This window comes from Solanum verrucosum, unplaced genomic scaffold (assembly GCF_900185275.1).
Source record: "Solanum verrucosum unplaced genomic scaffold, falcon-dt-bn FXZP01000233.1, whole genome shotgun sequence".
In the NCBI taxonomy this organism is placed as follows: domain Eukaryota; kingdom Viridiplantae; phylum Streptophyta; class Magnoliopsida; order Solanales; family Solanaceae; genus Solanum; species Solanum verrucosum.
Genome location: NW_026019986.1, coordinates 77,195 through 99,250, shown reverse-complemented (window position 1 = coordinate 99,250; position 22,056 = coordinate 77,195). Strand labels below are relative to the sequence as shown.

The window sequence follows — 22,056 nt, the reverse complement described above, 5'->3', positions numbered from 1 at the left end:
TACACTTTTTTAGCATGTTGTGCAATAATAAAAGGATCATAACTTCTGTATTTCCTGGTGTGCTTAACTTCAATTATATTATGTTGATGGTCGACCTTTGTGCCTCTATGTGATGGGTCAAACCACTCACACCGAAACAATACAATCTTCTTATTAGGCCAACCTGAATACCTCACTTCAATAATCTCTTGAATGACACCATAATATTCAATAGTTTGACCAGTACCATCAACATCACCTTGTATATAGACACCGCTATTATTTGTTTTCTTGTTCCTAGATACTTCTTCAGTTTGAAACTTAAAACCATTGACACAATACTTATTCGTTGCCAGTACTTCAGATTGAGGTCCAAGGGCTACTTCTTTCACTAATTGCAAATGTTGGACACTGGAGTATTCATCGTAAACCTACGCGATTGTTATTTCAAGTAATATAATTTAGTATAACATGAATATATTATTAAATACTTAGTGATTGCACACTTACATAGTTCCTCACCCATTTGGAAAATTCTGTATAGATGGCTTCATTACCCCATGTGTTTACGAACAAGCTGATCATAAACAACTTTAACTCTTTAACTAGTTTAGTTTTGACTTAATACAACATTAAATCCACCAACTAAATCACATTAATTAATTTAACTTATTTAAACAACTTTAACTCTTTAACTAGTTTAGTTTTGACTTAATACAACATTAAATCCACCAACTAAATCACATTAATTAATTTAACTTATTTAAACAACTTTAACTCTTTAACTAGTTTAGTTTTGACTTAATACAACATTAAATCCACCAACTAAATCACATTAATTAATTTAACTTATTTAAACAACTTTAACTCTTGAACTAGTTTAGTTTTGACTTAATACAACATTAAATCTACCAACTAAATCACATTAATTAATTTAACTTATTTAAACAACTTTAACTCTTGAACTAGTTTAGTTTTGACTTAATACAACATTAAATCCACCAACTAAATCACATTAATTAATTTAACTTATTTAAACAACTTTAACTCTTTAACTAGTTTAGTTTTGACTTAATACAACATTAAATCCACCAACTAAACCACATTAATTAATTTAACTTATTTAAACAACTTTAACTCTTTAACTAGTTTAGTTTTGACTTAATACAACACTAAATCCACCAACTAAACCACATTAACAACTTTATAACTTGAACTAGTTTACTTTTGACTTAATTCCAACAACTAAATCCATCAACAAAACCACATTTTTTAATTTAACTTATTTCTAAATTTAAAGCTAAGTGTCAACACTAGATGGATACAAATCGATCTTGCAAGAAAATCAATTTTGTCATCAATAGGATCAACTAGTGTTGGTACTCATGCTTAACAAATATATTATTTTTAAATTTAAAGCTAAGTGTCAACACTAGATGGACACAAATCGATCTTGCAAGAAAATCAATTTTGTCATCAATAGGATCAACTAGTGTTGGTACTCATGCTTAACAAATATATTATTTTTAAATTTAAAGCTAAGTGTCAACACTAGATGGACACAAATCGATCTTGCAAGAAAATCAATTTTGTCATCAATAGGATCAACTAGTGTTGGTACTCATGCTTAACAAATATATTATTTTTAAATTTAAAGCTAAGTGTCAACACTAGATGGACACAAATCGATCCTGCAAGAAAATCAATTTTGTCATCAATAGGATCAACTAGTGTTGGTACTCATGCTTAACAAATATATTATTTTTAAATTTAAAGCTAAGTGTCAACACTAGATGGACACAAATCGATCTTGCAAGAAAATCAATTTTGTCATCAATAGGATCAACTAGTGTTGGTACTCATGCTTAACAAATATATTATTTCTAAATTTAAAGCTAAGTGTCAACACTATATGGACACAAATCGATCTTGCAAGAAAATCAATTTTGTCATCAATAGGATCAACTAGTGTTGGTACTTATGCTTAACAAATATATTATTTCTAAATTTAAAGCTAAGTGTCAACACTAGATGGACACAAATCGATCTTGCAAGAAAATCAATTTTGTCATCAATAGGATCAACTAGTGTTGGTACTTATGCTTAACAAACAATCGATGGACACAAAAATGTCACGACCCGAGCCTACACCCTGGACATGGCCGGCACTCGAAGACCATTGCTGGTCCCCAAGCGAACCCTCATCCTGGCTGACTACAAGCGGAAAACTGATTCAAGCATACAAAGCTTAAAAACTGAAATATAAGTTCATAAAACTTAAATATAAACTTTAAGTCCAAAGAAAACTCTGTATAGTAAAATATATACAACTCGCCATAAAAAGGCAACTTTAGTCTTTAAAACATTTAATAAAATAAATGATACATACTTCTCAACTATACTGACTATCTATGAAGCCTCTAACTGATAAAGATGGAAGTCAGGACAAGACCCACGACATCCTAACAACTGATATAACTGAAAGGTAAATGAAGTCCTCTGAAAGCAAGGAGGCTCACCATAGCTAAATCGAACTCTTGGATGTATCAACGAAGCTCATGTTGATGATCCTGAATTCATGTGTCTGCATCATGAGAAGATGCAGGCCAAATGGCTCAGTACGTGGAATGTATGAGCATGTAAGAGGAATTCTAAAACATAAACATAAGCTTGAAACTTGATAGAAATGAAACATACTTACCTCTTCTCAAACTTACTCAACTCAAGGAATACTCAAGGGTACTCAAAACTGCTCAAACTTACTCAACTCAGAAGTACTCAAGGATAAGATACTCAACTCCGAGATTAGATACTCAACTCAAAGATATGATATTCGATTCAAAGATATGATATTCGACTCTGGATACTCAACTAAATATGACTGAACTCATTTCAATATAAAGCAATTTAAAACAAGTGCAATATAAAGAAACAAATTGTTTAAAAATATGCTGTCAAATCTGTGTGTATGCAAGGATACAACATAACTCTGAAATGTATATAAAAATACAATAAACTGATGTATATAAAAATACAATAACTTCTGTGGGAGTTTCTCTAACCGACAACCATCACATAAGAGTTATTGTGATGATACAGCGATCTTCCTCACGTTGCCAGCGCATCCTATACCTGGCCAAAGGTATAGGACCTGAACTGCCTAATGGATCCACTAGTCTATTTCGAAAAAGGTTCATCTAAAAAGTATGACCCTTTTCTACCCATGGTGGCTGCATGGTTTATGGAGGCTGTGAGTTGTCTAAACTCTCCCCCATATCGGTGCTCAATACTACTCCCAAAAATATACTAGCTCTTATGTTTTAAAAACATACTTCTTTCAGTTGATTTGAGATAATTGCTCAAAAACTTTGCTCAAAGGCTATCTGGGAAATCTCAGTTTCTCTGCTTGCTTTATTTAGAAAGTTATTACTCTTTTCTGAAAACTAGCCCGAAGGCCCTTAGAAAATCTCAGTTTCCGTTCTTATTTAAATGTGAAAACATTTATAAACTCCTTGGGAATACTTAGTCCCCATATACTTTTGAAGAAAAGGACTTCAAACTTTACTCTTTACTCTTTACTGAACTCAAAACTTAAGTCTAAAGACAAAGTTAAAACGTTTGTAAAAGACTTCTTAAAATATGGTTCATACCAAATTATGTACATGAACTACTCAATGCAAGGTTTTCAATAACCATAGATAGAACTCAAATACTTGGAACTCAAGAACTTCAATGATACTACTAATTTCAAGAATGCTCAACTCAAAGGGTTCGTGCGGAATTATGAGCATGAACGACTCAACTCAAGGACTCAAAGATACTTCTCTTCTCAAGACTGCTCGACTTATAGGATTCATGCCGAATTATGGGCATGAACAATTCAACTCAAAGACTTTATGGGTAACATGTAATAGTCCCATGCTTAGAAATATAATCTCAAAGGGGATTAGGAACTCAATACTCAAGACTTAGAACTTGAAGATACTACTCTTCTCAAAGATACTCAACTTCTGGAGTTCATGCGGAATTTATGGGCATGAACGACTTGACTCGTAGGTCTACATAACATTATGAAACTCATGTATGTGACTCTTCTCATTACTTACTTCCTCAAAACTTAGTTCAAATCGATAGTTGATCTCAAAGGATTCACAATTGAACTCAAAGGCTTTCTTGAACTCTACTCTTAACTCTCTCTTGAATTTGAATTATGAATTCAAGAGTTATGATTCATGATATGAAGGATCTCAATAACAATATAACTATTCGATAATTAGGAATATAACTTTTAAAAGAAACGTGAATTCAAGAACCCAAAATCAACTTATCTCAAGAATACTCAAATCTAGGGAAAGTATCTTAGATTACTCTTTTACTGATCTGAAAGTAGAGGTAGGGCGTGAGGACGAACTAGTCCAACACTATGATAGCCTTACATACCTAGAAGAACAAGATTCTTGAAGAATCTTGAAGAAGAACTTGATTAGAATCCTTGAAACCCTAGCTTGAAGGTAAACAATCAAGAAAACCTTTCTTGAGATTCTTGAGTTAGTTTCTTGAAATCTCTATGGCCAAAAATATGATTTTCATGAGTGAAGATGAAAATCTGATTGTTTTGAGCTTTTTATTTGTCAAGAAATTCGTTGATGGTTTTCTTGGAGGTAAAAGACAAAAACGACTCTTTTTAATATTTTCCCGTCGGCTAATTCGTAACAGCACTGTATAGGTTACTAAAATAGTCATAACTTTTTGCTCAGAAATTGGATTGACGCGAAATTGGTGGGTTGGAAAGTAGATTCAATTACCTTTAATTGGATAGGTTATGGATCACGTAAATCTTAATATTCTAAGAGATATGGTCGTTTAAAGTTGACCCAAGCAGAATCTTACATCAAAACTTAATGAAACTTCAAGAACACTTATCAAGAACTCATCAAGAACTCTAATCTTTAAATTTCAAGAACGAAATTACGCTGAATAAATCATGATTGGTGTGTGGGTGAAAGAACCCAACACTATGGAAGCTTACATACCTCTTAGGGATTAAACCCATGGCGAAAATCCGCAACAAGATGCAAGAATCTCGACGAACGCTTTCATCCTTTCTCTTTTCTCCTCTTTTCTCTTCTTCATTTCTCTTCTTGAATTCTCAACTAAAACACTAGGCGTATTTTAGGATTATAAAACTGAACCTAATAGGATTAGTCCCTTAAAATATTACTAAAAACGAATTAAATCTGATTGGGTAAGAAAAAGACCAAAATACCCCTCTCTATTTTCGGCTAACCTTCCTTAACTGGTCAGCCTATCTTCAAAAAGTCATATCTCACTCATCCGACCTCGAAACTTAGCAAACTCAGCGGCGTTGGAAAGATAATTTAAAGATCTTCGCTACGGTATCTTGTAGCACACCTAATACATCCTGATCTAGGAATTATGGTCATTTGAAGTCGACCCAAAACTCATACTTAGCTTAACTTACAAAATTCCAATTTAATTCTTTTTGGAACTCAAGGTGCTACATCTAATGACCTTAACACTTAAGAAATTTTAAATTCCTTGCAAAAATCTCACTCACTACGAAGGAAGGTTCGGGTCTTAGCGCAAAAAAATTTCTGGGGTGTTACAAAAAATATTATCATAAAATTAAAGTTAAATATCAATACTAGATGGACACAAACACATTATTGAAAACAATTGTACTTGAACTTTAGAAAATTAGAAGCACCAACCTTATATCCTACTTTGATGAAAGAAGCAATATAGTCTTGTATCAACTGTTTTAGATGTCGAACTTCCTCAGTTGCCTAGCACGAAAAGTTCTAAAATTAGTTAAATTTCAAGTTCAAGTTCTAATTCTAAGTTCAAGTTCTAATTTCAAGTTCAAGTTCTAAGTTCTAGTCAAATTCTAAGTTCAAGTTCTAAGTTCAAGTCAAATTCTAAGTTCAAGTTCAAATTCTAATTTCAAGATCAAGTTCTAATTTCAAGTTCTAAGTTCAAGTTCAATTTATAATTTCAAGTTCAAGTTTTAATTCTAATTTCAAGTTCATGTTTAAATTCTAAGTTCAACTTCAATAACTAAGTTTAAGTTCAAGTTCTAGTTCATGTTCAAGTTCTAAGTTTCAAATTCTAAGTTCAAGTTCAAGTTCTAATTCAATACACTAATTAACAAATTCAATACTCAAATTTCAAGTTCTAAGTTCAAGTTCAAATTCTAATTTCAACTTCAATAACTAAGTTTAAGTTCTAATTTCAAGTTCAACTTCAAATTCTAAGTTCAAGTTCTAAGTTTAAGTTCAAGTTCCAAGTTCAAGTTCTAGTTCAAGATCAAGTTCTAATTTCAAGTTCAAATTCTAGGTTCAAGTTCAAGTTCTAAGTTCAAGTTCTAATTTCAAGTTCAAGTTCTAAGTTCAAGTCAAATTTTAAGTTCAAGTTCAAATTCTAATTTCAAGTTCAAGTTCTAAGTTCAAGTTCAACTTATAATTTCAAGTTCAAGTTTTAATTCTAAGTTCAAGTTTTAATTTCAAATTCATGTTCAAATTCTAAGTTCAACTTCAATAACTAAGTTTAAGTTCAAGTTCTAGTTCATGTTCAAGTTTTAAGTTTCAAATTCTAAGTTCAAGTTCAAGTTCTAATTCAATACACTAATTAACAAATTCAATACTCAAATTTCAAGTTCTAAGTTCAAGTTCAAATTCTAATTTCAACTTCAATAACTAAGTTTAAGTTCTAATTTCAAGTTCAACTTCAAATTCTAAGTTCAAGTTCTAAGTTTAAGTTCAAGTTCCAAGTTCAAGTTCTAGTTCAAGATCAAGTTCTAATTTCAAGTTCAAATTCTAGGTTCAAGTTCAAGTTCTAAGTTCAAGTTCTAATTTCAAGTTCAAGTCAAATTCTAAGTTCAAGTTCAAATTCTAATTTCAAGTTCAAGTTCTAAGTTCAAGTTCAATTTATAATTTCAAGTTAAAGTTCTAATTCTAAGTACAAGTTCAAGTTCAAATTTCAACATCAAGTTCTAAGTTTAACTTCAAATTCTAAGTTCAAGTTCAAGTTCTAATTTCAAGTTCAAGTTCTAAGTTCAAGTCAAATTCTAAGTTCAAGTTCAAGTTCTAAGTTCAAGTTCAAATTCTAATTTCAAGTTCAAGTTCTAAGTTGAAGTTCAATTTATAATTTCAAGTTCAAGTTCTAATTCTTATTTCAAGTTCTAATTTCAAGTTCATGTTCAAATTCTAAGTTCAACTTCAATAACTAAGTTTAAGTTCAAGTTCTAAGTTCTAGTTCTAGTTCTAGTTCAAGTTCTAAGTTTCAAATTCTAAGTTCAAGTTAAAGTTTTAATTCAATACACTAATTAACAAATTCAATACTCAAATTTCAAGTTCTAAGTTCAAGTTCAAATTCTAATTTCAACCTCAATAACTAAGTTTAAGTTATAATTTCAAGTTCAACTTCAAATTCTAAGTTCAAGTTCTAAGTTTAAGTTTAAGTTCTAAGTTCAAGTCAAAATCTAAGTTCAAGTTCAAATTCTAATTTCAAGTTCAAGTTCAATATATATAATTTAGTGACAGGATGAAATCAAGGTTTACTAATAAGAGAGAATGTTGACTAAATAATTTCAAATTGATTTAGAGATTATTGAGAATTGGAAGAAACGAACATCAATCCGATTTACCAATTTACCTACGAAATTGCTATCAAATCAACAAATACTACTAATTAAGGGCAATTGTCAATTAAGGAGAGTGCTAAATCAATTGTTAATATACATATGCCACATTAACTTATGGTCAATCAAGACTTAAACAAGTTGATTTCAACACAGAAATTCACGCACTAGTTCTACCACAAAGTTAACACATTAATTCCAACACAAAAACGAATGAAATCGGAATGACACTAAAGCATTCTAAAGGATTGCAATACCTTATTCATACAAGAATTCTAGGTAAGGAAGAACACCAATGAACAAAACAACCCACATGTATAAAGATTTAAGGCTTAAAATAAATATTCATACCTGGGGAAGATCTGTAAAGATCCATCCCTATCAAAATGTTTCGTTTTCGTTGTCACAACATTGCTTGTTTGCTGGAGTTTGTTGATCGGGGGTGGCCTGGTCACTGCTTGTTCGCCGCCGGCTGCTGTTGTTGCTGTGACGGAGCTCGCTGGAGGAGTTGTTCTCGCCGAGAGGAGGAGAGGAAAGGGAAGAGAAGGCAGCGAGGAGAGGAGAGGGGGAACGGAGGTTTCGCTGGAGAGGGCGATCGTGTCTCTCTGTCTCGCCGGTGTCGATGGAGAAGAGAGATGGAGGAGGCGGCGGCGGCTGGAGAGGGAGAGAGGAGATCATTAATTTAGGGTATTAGTTTTGATATATTAGAAGGAAGGAGATGGAATTTAATCTGGACCCTTGAATAATATAAGATGTAGGGCTGAGATTTGATCTAGGATTTAATTTAGAGATGGACGGACGGGATTAAATCACTTGGAATCTGAAATTGAAATAAGAATGGGCCTAAATTGAAATAATCACTTGCGACTAAATTGAAATTAGAGGCTAAAATCGAAAGAAAATTGCATAGAAAGAGGGCTAGAATTGAAATAAATTGGAATAGAATGGACTATAATTTAAATAATTTAGAGGAAGAATAAAGAAATGCTATCCGATTAATAAATACTACATATTAAAATATTTTCACACATTATTAAAAACATCTAATAATTTAAAATATAAGTAAAGTAATTATTTTGAGTTTAACTATCGATAAATATAATAATTTAAAAATAATAATATTTTTATAAATCATGCATACTAAAATATATAATTTTTTAGACAACCTTAATTTTTATGATTTGTTTTTATTTATGTTCTTCAATTGCAATTTCTTATTTTTTTTAAAATAGACGTGTGCCTGTTAATTAAAAAAATTAAACATTCGCGAACGAACATACAAATTTTCAAACAATAATATTATTTTTTGATATTTCTCTGTATTTTTGCATGAAAATAAATTGACGAAAGTTCTTTGATTTTCTTTCTTAAACATTCAATCAAATTAAATAACACTACTTATTTATTTTTTCTTATCATCTAGGCTATCTAAATTTAACGCAAATACTCACTTTTAATTTTTAATATAAATCAATACGATTAAAAAAATCCATCTTCAAAAAGACTCGACTGACTTAGTTAATAACACTACTAAAAAAAGACTCTTGTTCATTGCTAATAACACTACTAAATAATGTTAAAACTCGATTGACTTTGTTAGGTTGTCAGTGATTTTAAAGAAAGAAAACCAACACAATTTCGTCGGTTATTTTTCACACAAAAATACATAACACTCTTAAAAAGAAATTATTATTTTTTAAAAAGAATTATTTTTTGTTAATTTTTAATTTTTTAACTAAAATTAAATGACACATGTCGATTTAAAATAAGAAGTTGCAATTGAAGAATATATATAAAAATAAATAAATCATAAAAATAGTATTTCGTGTTAAAATGGAACATAAAAAATGGAGTTCAAGGGTTAAAATGGAACAAGGCTAAGATAAAGTGCCAAAATGAAAAATGTGGACAAGTTAGAGGGGTTGTATATGTGTTTGGCCATATATATATATATATATATATAATTTAACTACACATCAACAAAAATTTAATTTAATAAATTTAATTTATCGATCAAGTTAATTTTATATATTTAAATTATATACCTTCTAATTATATAAATTTAATTTTATTGATCAACAAAAGTATATCAATATCAAATTTAATATATAAATCTCCTTGAATTGATCATCGGTATTTCTTTAATTGATAATGTATTTCATATCTGAACCACTAGTATATAAGACTTGATTTGTTAAACTACTCGAGGAAGATATATATAATTAATCAACGTATTTCATACTCCGATGAAGTATCATTTACATGTCATCATAATTAGGAGGTGATCACTATACTTGACATCCATTCAAGATCGAACGTATATAATAATACTATCTCGCATTTCATACTGGAATGGATTATATGTTAGCTCTTCACCTCTACTACATCATGACATGAGATATTAAGTTTATGATTAGACGACGGACTGATAGGATTTGTACATTACTCTATAAATATAAGTATAATTATCTCATAATTCATATCAACGTAGTTTCATACTCTAAATATGGATTATAGATATTTTTTTATTTATTTCACGAATTCTAACATTTTATTTGTAAAAGTATACAAAATTGTTACACTTTTTGAATAATTAATCGTAGGTGTAAAATGAAATTTTAATATTATGCACAATAGCAAAATTATGATTAATAGGAATATTTTAAACATACCGACCTCCGGATGTCGCTTTTATTAAAAGTAATTAGATATAATAAAAAATACCGACCTCATGAGGTCAGTATCACATTAAATTTTAAGATAAATAAAAAGTAATCATGTTAATTAAATAATATTGACATCGGGAGGTCGGAATTTTATATTAAATTATTTTTTAACTTATATAAAACCTTCATTTGGAGGACGATTTATTTAAAGTTAATTGAAAATATTAATTTATTACATACTATTTAATTTTACCGACATCTGAAAGTCGGTATTATAATTTTTTTTGTTTTTAATTTTACACAAAACCATTTTCCGAAAGAAGATTTAAATAAAATTAAATCAAAATATTTCTCAATTTTGTTTTTTATATGGAGAAATGGGGAAAATTGCGTCTGCTAGTGCCGATATTTTTAAAAAAGCGACGGACAACGTCTCTATGTCCGTCGCTTTTTTAAAAAAATGTTTGACCAATATTTTGACCAAAAAGCGATAGACTAAGAGACATTGTCCATCGCTTTCTTAAAATATTTGACCAGATATTTTGACCAAGAAGCGACGAACATAAAGATGTTGTCCGTCGCTAATTTAAAAAATAATTAAACAATTAAAATTAATAAAAAGCGACGGACGGCGTGACTTTTTTTAAATTAATAAATAATTATTTTTAATAAAAAACGACGGACTGCGTCACTATCTATATAAAATAATTAATTAGCAAAAAAACGCGAGAAAAAGCGACGGACTAAGCGATGTCGTCCGTCGCTTTTTTTAAAAAATTAAAAAAATATTTTAATTAAAAAGCGACGGACTAAGAGACGTTGTCTGTCGCTTTTTTAAAATGTTTGACTTGATATTTTGACCAAAAAGCGACGGACTAAGAGATGCCGTCCGTCGCTTTTTTTAAAAACTAATTAATAAAATAAAATAAATTAAAACGACGGACAACGTGGTTATTGTTTAATTTATAAATAATTATTTTTAATAAAAAGCGACGGACTAAGAGATGTAGTCCGTCGCTTTTTGTAAAATAATTTTAAAAGTAATTATTTTAATTAAAAAGCAACGGACGGCATCTCTTAGTCCGTCGCTTTTTTGGAGCGACGCCGTCCGTCGCTTTTTCTTCCGTCGTTTTTTAGCAGCTTTTTAGTAGTGATCATCGTGAGGAAGGCGATCTTCTCCTGATCGAACTATATTTCGACAGTTAGCTGGGAGTCTAAATTAACTTACTATTACTCAGCCTGATATCTCTTTTGCAGTTCAGCAAGTTATTCAATTTATGCAAGCTCCCCGTCATCTCCATTTGGTGGAAGTTCCTCGCATCATTTGGTATCTTCTAGGAGCATCTACTCGTGGATTATTCTTTCCTAGTGGTTCTCCTATCCGTCTTAATCCTTTTAGAGATTCTGAGTGGATGGGATATACTAATACTCGTCATTCAGGTTGGTACATGTTTCTTGGAGAATCATTGATATCTTGGAAGAGTAAGAAGCAAGAACGTATATCAAAATCCTCAACAGAAGGTGAATATCGAACTATGTCTATTGCTTAGACCGAGGTTGTATGGCTTCATGGATTACTTGTTGAGATTGGATTTCCTCAATATAATCCTACTCCTCTCCATATTGATAATACAAGTGCTATTCAGATTGCTTCTAATCCAATTTATCATGAGAGGATCAAACACATCGAAGTAGATTGTCATTATAAATGAGAAGTTGTAGATAAAAGCTTCATTACTCTTCCTTACATGTCTAGTGATCTTTAGAGAGCTGATGCATTTACAAAATCCATGGCACGACAACACCATCAGTTTCTAGTAGGCGAATTGATGCTTTTTGATCCACCAACATCAATTTGAGGGGGGATGTTATCATGATAAATTTATAGAGAATGGTTGTATATACTAATGTATATAATGTTGTAATTATATAGATTTGTTGTAATTATATAGATTTGTTGTAATAATCATAGAGAATAATATTGTGATAGAATAGTTGATTTGGAGAGATAGCATATCAAATTTAGAGGGATTTGAATGGAAGATTTAGAGGGACTGAATAGCTGATCTTTAGGGATAGGAATAATGGATCTTTAAGGATGTGTAATGTGTATACTCTCTACATAAAGGAAAGACACTCACTTTGAGAGGCATTCCACAAAATCTTGACATAATCTCCTTGTGGCAGTGCAACCTCTCCACTTTGAATCACAAAGGCCTTTAATGTAAGATCACTGGTGAAATGAAATAATAATCCTTGACCTAGAGTACCTTTAATATATTTAAGGACTCATACAGCAGAATCCCAATGATGTTTTCGAGGCTCGTGCATGAATTGACTTAATTAGTGTACGAATAGAATAGACTATGTCAGGTCTTGTAATCGTAAGATAAATCAGTTTGTCAATTAATCTTCTATACTTGGTTGGATCATTCAATAATTCACCATGTGTAGGAGTAAGTTTTAAATTTTGTACCATTAGAAACTTGTATGGGCGCGATCCTAGAAGTCCTAAGTCTTGTAAGATGTCTAGTGCATATTTCCTCTGAGATATGAAAATACCTTTATGTGATCTGTAAAACTCAATACCCAAAAAACATTTCAAACCTCCAAGATCTTTGATGCGGAAGCGATTGAGAAGGAACCTTTTGAGATGCTCGATTTCTTTAAGATCATTTCTTGTGAGAAGTATATCATTAACATAAATTAAAATTGCAGTAAATGAAGTACCTTGAGCTTGGGTGAAAAGAGAACATTCAACTTTTGATTGTTCATAGCCAGCTTATCGAATGGTTTCTGAAAAGGTGAGAAACTAATTTCTTAATGTTTGTTTGAGACCATAGAGGGATTTGTGTAGCCGACATACAGTCTTCTCCCCCTGTCAGCGAAGTCCAGGTGGAGGTTCCATATATACTTCTTGATTCAAGTCACCATGAAGGAATGCATTTTGGATGTCTAGTTGATAAGCAAACCAATTGCGTGCAGCAACAACAGTAAGAAGACAACGAAGGGTAGTAAGTTTGGATGGAGAATAAAATATTTCCTGATAATCAGTCCCCTCTACTTGAGTGTACCCTTTAGCAACAAGACGAGACTTATCTCTTTAAATGGTACCATCTGACTTGTACTTAATTTTGTGAACCCATTTGCAACTGATGGGTTTATGTCCAGCAGGAAGAGGTACCAAACTCAATGTATTATTCTGTTGGAGTGCTTCTAATTCTGCATTCATGGCTTGTTTTCGGTGAGGATCAACGATTGTTTTATCATATAAGGTAGGCTCGGTATGACCTGTAATGTTAGTTAAGAAGGTACAATGTGCAGATGATAAACGAGAGTAAGAAAGAAAATTGGAAAGAGGATAATGAGTACCTGATTGAGAACTTGTTGTTGGGTTTGATTGATTGACTTTTGATGACAGTATGTAGTCTTTTTGCCATGACGGAGGTTGTTTAGGACGAAGGGATTGTCTTATGGGAGGTTCAAAAGGATTGGTTGGGGTGGAAGAAGGTGTCGTTGATTCTGTTGAAGGGTTTACTATAATATTTGGTGCATTAGTAGGTTCAACTGAGGGTGAGGTTTCAAAATTTATGGGTTGGTCTTGAGAAACTTCTGATGCTTCAATGGGTTTGGCTGGAAATAATAATTGAGGAGATGTGAGCTTATGTACGTCATGGTATTGGATTTGTTAAGGTGAAGTATTAGGAGAAGATGGTGCATACTGCCAATTATCCGTGCATCTTTAAGAAAATTTATCAAACATAGAAGGTTGATTTGGTGAAGTTGAGAAACCCACCTCAACTTGGTATCCAATCATAGGAAAATGGTGCAATTATCATTTAAAGAGAGATTATGAGAAGACAACAATGAAGAAGCTAATTTAAGACGAGACAATGATGGATGACCAAGACGCATGTGCCATAAATTTGACAGTTGAGAAACTTGGTGAGAGGTGGGTATCTTTTGCAACAAAGACATGTAATAAAGACCATCACGTTGTTCACCCAAGCCAATAATCTTCCCCGTAGCCAAGTCTTGCAAGACACAAAAAGTTGGAAACAACATAACACAACAATTCAAGACATTAGTGAGCTTGCTTGCTGACATTAAATTTAAGCGAAAAGATGGAACACACAAAACATTTTTACGGTGATAATTTTTTCGAAAGGAATAGTGCCTGTGTAAGTGATGGAAGCAGCAGATCCACTGGGTAAATTAACAATCGGTATGGATGGGTATTCTGTGTGTGTAAAACGTGTGGAATCAGAAATTATATGACCAGTAGCTCCACTATCCAAAATCCATGGCTTATGAAATACAGAATTAATTGTAGCGTATAGGAAAGAGGATAAACCTGTTGTGTTTCCACAAGTATCAACATTATCAGTAGCAAAATTTTGTGTCATTGAAGTTGATTTGCTTAAAGTCATGTGAATAACTATTGGTATCTTGAGAATGAGTTCCATGTGAAGTTTGAGAAGAATCTGTAACATTAGCCGATGAAACAATATTTTGCAAGTTACCTTGACTTCTACACTAGCCGATGGTTGTTGCCCATCTTGGTTGTTTGATTTGTTTGACACCCACGTATCATTTTTGAATTTACACCTAGCCTCTGCATGGCCTCTTTTGTCACAATAATTGCAATGAATTTTTAGAGTCCTACAATTATCAACTGTACGTCCCTCTCTGTTGCAGTGTTCACAATGCTTGTTTTTTTGATTTGTTTAAAGAATTATTTTGACGATTTTGGATAGAGAAATTTCTCACTTGTTTCGTTGCCATACCTCGCTGTGTTTCTTCTTGAATAACAAGCGAGTAGGCTTGACGAACATTGGGTAGTGGTGACATTGAGGACATTTGAACGGACAACATCATAGGTCTAGTTGAGCCACATGAGAAATGACATTACTCGATCTTCTTCCATTTGTTCAGCATGTGCTTTCATCTGATTGCAAGTGGGTACATATCTCTGCGTATCTAACTCGTCCCAAAGACTTTTGAGTTTTGTAAAGTAGGCAAAAAATGTCAGTATACCTTGTGAAAGAGATGCCATTGATTTTTGGATCTGATCAATTGCTGGTGCGTTCATTTGTGAGAATTGATCCTAAAGATCTTCCCACACTTGATGAGCGATCTTAGCATGAACAACCCCTTTGGCTAAATTTGATTCCACCGAATGTGTAAGCCATGACAAATCATATTGTTACATTGATTCCATTGATAATATTCAATTGCTTGTTCGGCTTCCGAAGGTGGTTTGATAGATCCATTGATAAAACAAATTTTGTTTTTGGCCGTGAGGGCATGTATCATGGATTTACTCCATGACGGATAGTTGGTGTCATTCAGTTTTGTTAGAATGAGTAAATGATTTGAAGGATGAACAAAGTATGGGTTAGATGGATCCATACCGACACTTTGCCAACTGATATTTGAAATGTTGAAATTGTGCATTAATGTATTGTTTTCGTTGTTTGGCATTTTATTGAAAATATTAAAGGCTGCTCTGATACCAACTTAGAAAATAGAGAATCCAAAAAGTTAAGAAAGAGCAGAGATTCTGGATGATAAGAGAAATGGTTGAAGTTTTGTCTATCATTTAGAGAATACCAATACATATATACCATAAGTTACAAATCAATTAAAGTCTAGTTCTAAGGCACCAAATCTTTAATCCATAATATGTGGGATCTAATTTACACTAAATAGGAAAGTGAATATATAACAATATATTATTTCTTAATAAATCTATCCTAAACTTTTTATTTTTATAAAAATATTTCCATTAAATTATGTTGAGGAAATTTCACAACTAGTCATTATAATAAACTTAATTAGGCTCCTTAGCTATAATTTGCATATTTACAGGTTGTAGATATAGTTTAAGTTGTGATGGGCGACCCTATTTGTATAATTCATGTGTATTTGTATAATTGAGTTATTTTCGTCTGTATTTGTATAAATTGGTTAGTATCAATTGATTTGTATTTATTTTTGTATAAACTCGAAATAACAAATTTATACAAACTCAAACATCTTAACTTTAAACGGTTATAAAAATTATATTATACAAATTATATTATACAAAGTTTGAAAACTACACATTTATACAATTGAAATTCGGCTGCGTAATTTTGCCTAGAAATTAGTGGCGAAGGGTAATTAATTCAAACTATAGTTATGTTAACTAACTAATTGGTATATGTTTGCTTATCCGTGTATTTTTCCCAATTATGTTTCATGTTTAAATCATACTTCATGTTTAAATCATATTTCATGTTTTTTTTATGAAAAGTATATTTATACAATCAACTATTATCTATAAAAACAATAACCAAAAACAACTTCATATTCAATTTCAACTTCAAATGTTTCAAATAAAGTGAAAAAATATTTATAATAATATATAGTAACTCGTATATGGTATCTTATCTATGATATCGTGTGACTATCTATTTTGAGATATTACTTTTTTAGAGGAAATTTGATTGTATGTCAAGCTTTGAGGTAAAATAAGTTGAATTGGGTGATTTTGCTAGTTTTAAGAAATTGCGAGGTATAAATCATATTTTTACAAAGTATATTTAAAATTTTAAATATTCTTTAGCATAAAATCCAGTCAAACAAAACTTCAATTTTGAAAATTTCAAAAATAACTTCTTCTTTTTTAATTTTACGGTCAAACGACCACTAAATTACTATTCAAATTTGAAATTCAATTTTGATTTATAAAATTTTTGGAGTATTTAACTCCATCACAACCAAACAACAATGTAGATTGAGAAGCTTTAATTGATTTGGAGTCCAAGAAAAATTCAAAGATTTATTTTGATTTGAAAGATGGTTCATTTTAAGTCAATTCACAATTTAATTTAACTTATAAATGTAGCATATGTCATAAATGTAGTAAAACTTATGCTAACGATAAAATATGTCTTTCTTTTTAAAATATTTTGTTTAGTCAAACATCCATTAAATAAAATGAATATTTAGCATGTGATATCATATTACATATATATTTATTTTACAACAAGCCTTCCTTAAATCATAAATTTCAAACAACAAACTATCATGACATTTATTGCTCTTCACACCAATAAAAAATCAGGAAAATTGCATTAATTATTCACAACCCAACCATCAAACTCCAACAACTATATAAAGAGAAAAGTCACATTATTTTTTTTCACCATTCACATTTCAATACCTCCCCTTTATTTTTTCTTTTTAAAAAAAAATGAAGCTCTCTTCTCTCTTCAAAAGCCAAAAAAAATCCTCTTCTCATTTGCTATGTCGATTGCTACTTTGTGGAAACTCTAGAACTCTCTCTTTTAGAGTTGAAAATAATGACAACATTTTCAACTCTCAAAAATTTGAGGCAGGTGTAAAAACTAGTTCAATTCTTGATGTATCATCATCAAAATTGTCAAAGAGTAATAATAGTACTAGTAATAAAGGGGTCGAGTCTCTACCATTTAATGACTCATGTGTTATAACGCCTATGGATTCGATGGATCCTCACGAGGAAGAAACTATTCAATTCTTGAAGTGTCATCATCAACATTGCCAGAGAATACTAATAATAGTACTAGTAGTAACGGTCTCGAGTATCTACCATCGAATGACTCATGTGTTATAACGCAAATGGATTCGAATATGGATGCTTATGGGAAAAAAACTAGATCAATTCTTGAAGGGTCAAAGGGTAATAGTAGTAGTTGTAACGGGCTCAAGTACTATCAACCTTTTAACGACTCATGTGTTATAAGGCTATCGAGTTCGGAGGATCCTTATGGGAATATCAAGAAGTTTATGGAAAGAATGGTTGAAGCAAATCAAGGGATTAAATCTTGGGAGGAGTCTCTTGAAGAGATATGTGCTTGGTATTTGGAGATTAATGATGAGAAAAACATTCATAAGCATATTATTGGTGCATTTTGTGATTTATGGATGATCTATTCAAGTACTTCAACAAAAAATACTCCATTCGGATTTAGTTCCAGTGAACCTCCTAGTCCTTATTTTATGTCTTTGATAGAAGATAAGGCTGATCAGATTATTGCAGCATCAATATCCAGTGTAATTCCATAAGTGGGGGGTTTCGGTAGGGGAGGGGTATGATTTATGCAGACTTTATTCTTATAGTTTTTGAGGTTAAAAGATTATTTCTAGTGATAGATTCTCGCTCAAAAGAAATGTTTTCGAAGCGAAAGGCTAAGAATGATATTCTTGAGAAAAATATTGATAGTGTTTAATCTTCTTATGTTTGAAAGAAAAGAAGTAGAGAAAAAATGCAGAATTTATTTTAGATATTTTAATAGTATTATTAGTAGTATTGTTTATATATTTCTTCTCCTTGTTTGAACAATCAAGTAAATATACTTTAATTCTTTTTTTATTAATGTTTGTTGTGTTAAGTATGGATAAAAGAACTTCCTATGTTATAGTATTCCTTCTCGACGATGAATTATTTGATAGTTCAGATATTGTTATTTATGATATTGGCCTCCGCTACCAGAAAATAGAAATCAGTTATGAAGTTTAATTTGTCGCTAATCTTTTGACTTAATTTTTTTCATTATACATACCTTGACCTTGTTGGAAAAATATTTTATCAAAAGACCTAACATTCTACATCAATAATTAGTATAATACAAAACTTAGCTTATGTCTAACATCTATTAACCTAGAGTAAAAATCTTTGTAACTTAAGTTTTTTCTATTTATTTAACTTTTATCATGCATAGTTTGTTTATCTATTCATTAAAACAATAACATATCTGATATTATTGATTTATATGATTATGATTTTTCCAAAATTTATGATTAGTGTGTTGGCAAATGATAGTAAAGCACTATACAAGTAATGGACGCTCAACTCGGAGTTGTGAGGTGTAACACCCCAGCAAAAAATTGTTGAGCTAAGACTTGAACCATCCCTCGTAGTGAGTAAGTTTTTACCAAGGAATTTAAATTTTTTTAAATATTAAGATCATCTCACTAGATATAGCACCTTGAGTTACATAAAGAGTTAAAAGAATTCATTCAAGTCATTCCTAAGTTCTTCTAAGTTTTGGGTCAACTTCAAACGATCATAACCTTCAGTACAGGATGAGTTAGGTGGCCCATAAGATATCAAATGAAAGGTCTTTGAATTATCTTTCCAACGCAACCTAGTTTGCTAAATTTTGAGATCGTATGAGGGAGATATGCCCGTTTGAAGTCGGGCTGTCCAAATAAGGAAACTTACCCGAAAATAGTAAGGGGTATTTTGGTCTTTTCCTTACCCAATCAGATTATTTCGTTTTAGTAAGGTTTTAGGGGTCTAGTCTGATTAGGTTCAGTTTTATAAACCTAATATATGCCGAGGGTTTTAGTTGAGAGTTCAAGAGGAGAAAAAAGGAGAAAAAAGGAAAGAATCAAGGCGTTCGTCGAGGTTCTTGAGTAGTATTGCGGATTTTCGCCATGGGTTTGATCCCTAAAAGGTATGTAAGCTTCCATAGTGTTGGGTTTGTTCACCCACACGCCAATCATGTTAATTTTAGCGTTAAATTCGTTCTAGAAAGTTGAAGGTTTGATGTTCTTGAATTGTGTTCTTAAATTGGTTTTCGTTCTTGAGTTTAGATGAGATTGATGAGTTCTTGAGGAAATCGTGTCTATTTTAGAGTTGTGCTTGATTATATTCTTGTGTACATGTATTGGGTGTCTGAATCTAAAGAGAAATTGAGAAAAAAAAATTGAATTTAGGCAAATTGGGGTTAGAAAACTAGGAAGAAAAAGTCGGACAGAAACCAGTAGCAGACCTGTTCTTTCAGAGTGAACTTTCTCTCTCCAAGTCGCAGAGAGATCACGGACCCCACTGTTTCAAAATTATTTCGCGACCAAATATTAAAATGCATCTTCGCGGACTTGCTCCCGATCAATGTTTTTTTAACCGTCTGGGAGCTAAGAGTTAAGTCTTGAGAGTTCTTTCGAACATTTTTTAGAAAGTCCCTTTGAGTGCTTTTGAGGAGTCTTCTACAAACTTCTAATAACTTATTTCAAGACTCGAGCAAGTGAGTATGAAAATGAGAAGAATGTATTCATGAGTCTACTTTATCATCACGAGATCATTCATATCATGAATCATAATTCTTGAATTCATAATTCAAAATCAAGAAAGGGTTAAGAGTAAGAGTTCAAGAAAGTCTTTGAGTTCAATTGTGAATCCCTTGAAATCAACTATTGATTTGAGCTAAGTATCTAATCTTTGAGTTGAGTAGAAAGGGTCATACTTTTTAGATGATTATTTAATGCTTTGTAACGTAGACTAGTGGATCCACTTAGTTAAGAGTAACTATACCCCGGAAATTATAGGACAGTTCTGACATCGTAGGATCACATAGCTCATAGTGATGGTTGTCAGTTAGAGAAACTCACACAGAGTTATATCATATTCTACTATATACAAATTGAGTTGTTATCTACTGTTTTAAAAGCTTTCCATGTATTGCATCTTTTATTGTTGCGTTATCTTGAGTTGAGTATCCAGAGTTGAGTACCTTTTAGTTGAGTATCTACTCTTTGAGTTGAGTTGAGTATCTTTGAGTTGAGTAACTAATCTTTGAGTTGTGTTTCATTGATACCACTTGCAGTTCCAGTTAGCTATGGTGAGCTTCCTTGCTTCCGAAGGATTTCATTTACTTTCCAGTTTCGTCAGGATGTCGCGGGTCTTGTCCCGACTTCTATCTTTGTCATTTAGAGCCTTCATAGATAGACAGTAGAGTTTGAGAAGTTTGTTTCATTTATTTTGTTAAATGTTTTAAAGACTTGAGTTGCCTATTTCTGGCGAGTTGAATATATTATTTTATTTAGAGTTAATCTTTGAGTTAAAGCTTTGTAATTGAGATCAATGAATTTTATTCAGTTTTAAGCTTTGTATGCTTTAGTTAGTCTTTCACTTGTAGTCAACCAGGATGAGGGTTCACTTGGGGACCAGAAATGGTTCTTGAGTGCCTGCCACGTCCAGGGTGTAGGCTCGGGTCGTGACATGAGGCCAGTCTTTGTGAAGATTGTTAATGACTGGAACCAATGTACCATTCGATGCATACATCTGTTGGTGTTAAACATGATTTGTCATCACTTTAATGCCTCCACTTTGGTCACAACCTCATGCTACTGGAACCAACTCTCGCAAGAACCATTTCTCATCGTGTAACGTGCGACAATTTGGAATAGCTAAGAAGAGGCTTGGAATTTGAAAATTTTCATTTTTGGAAAGGATTTGAAAATTTGGAATTTGGCCAAGTGTGGAAATCAGTGAGTTTTTGGCCAACTTTGAGCAGTCATAACTTCCAGCTCGGGATGAGTTAGGAGTAGTTCCAGTTATGGTTGTGAAGCTTGTGGAATGATCTTTCCAACGCCACCGAGTTTGCTTGATTTCGAGTTCGTATGAGCGAGTTATTGCCATTGAAAGTCAGGCAGTTGGCAGGGAATCCGTCCGGAAATTTAAGGGCATTTTAGTCTTTTCCCTAGCCATTTCTTTTGGGATTATATGGTGTGTTAGGCTGATTTTGGATCATTTTTATTCCATTTTAAAGAGAGAAAGTTAGGGTTCTTGAGAGTGAAGAAGAGAAGAAGAAGAGAAGAAGGAGAAGAAGAGAGAGAAGAAGAGGAGATCAACAAGTTTCCATCGTGGAAATCGTCGGGGGTGATCCCTATCAAGGTATGTGATTTCTTTGTGTGGTTTGATACTTTCCCCCACACACC

At 32.0% G+C, this 22,056-nt stretch overlaps 1 pseudogene; it reads left to right on the top strand.

Annotated features, from left to right (window-relative positions):
- The first annotated feature begins 14,198 nt into the window (after window positions 1-14,198).
- Window positions 14,199-18,399, top strand: LOC125818442 (transcription repressor OFP13-like; annotated as a pseudogene).
- The last annotated feature ends 3,657 nt before the right edge of the window (window positions 18,400-22,056 follow it).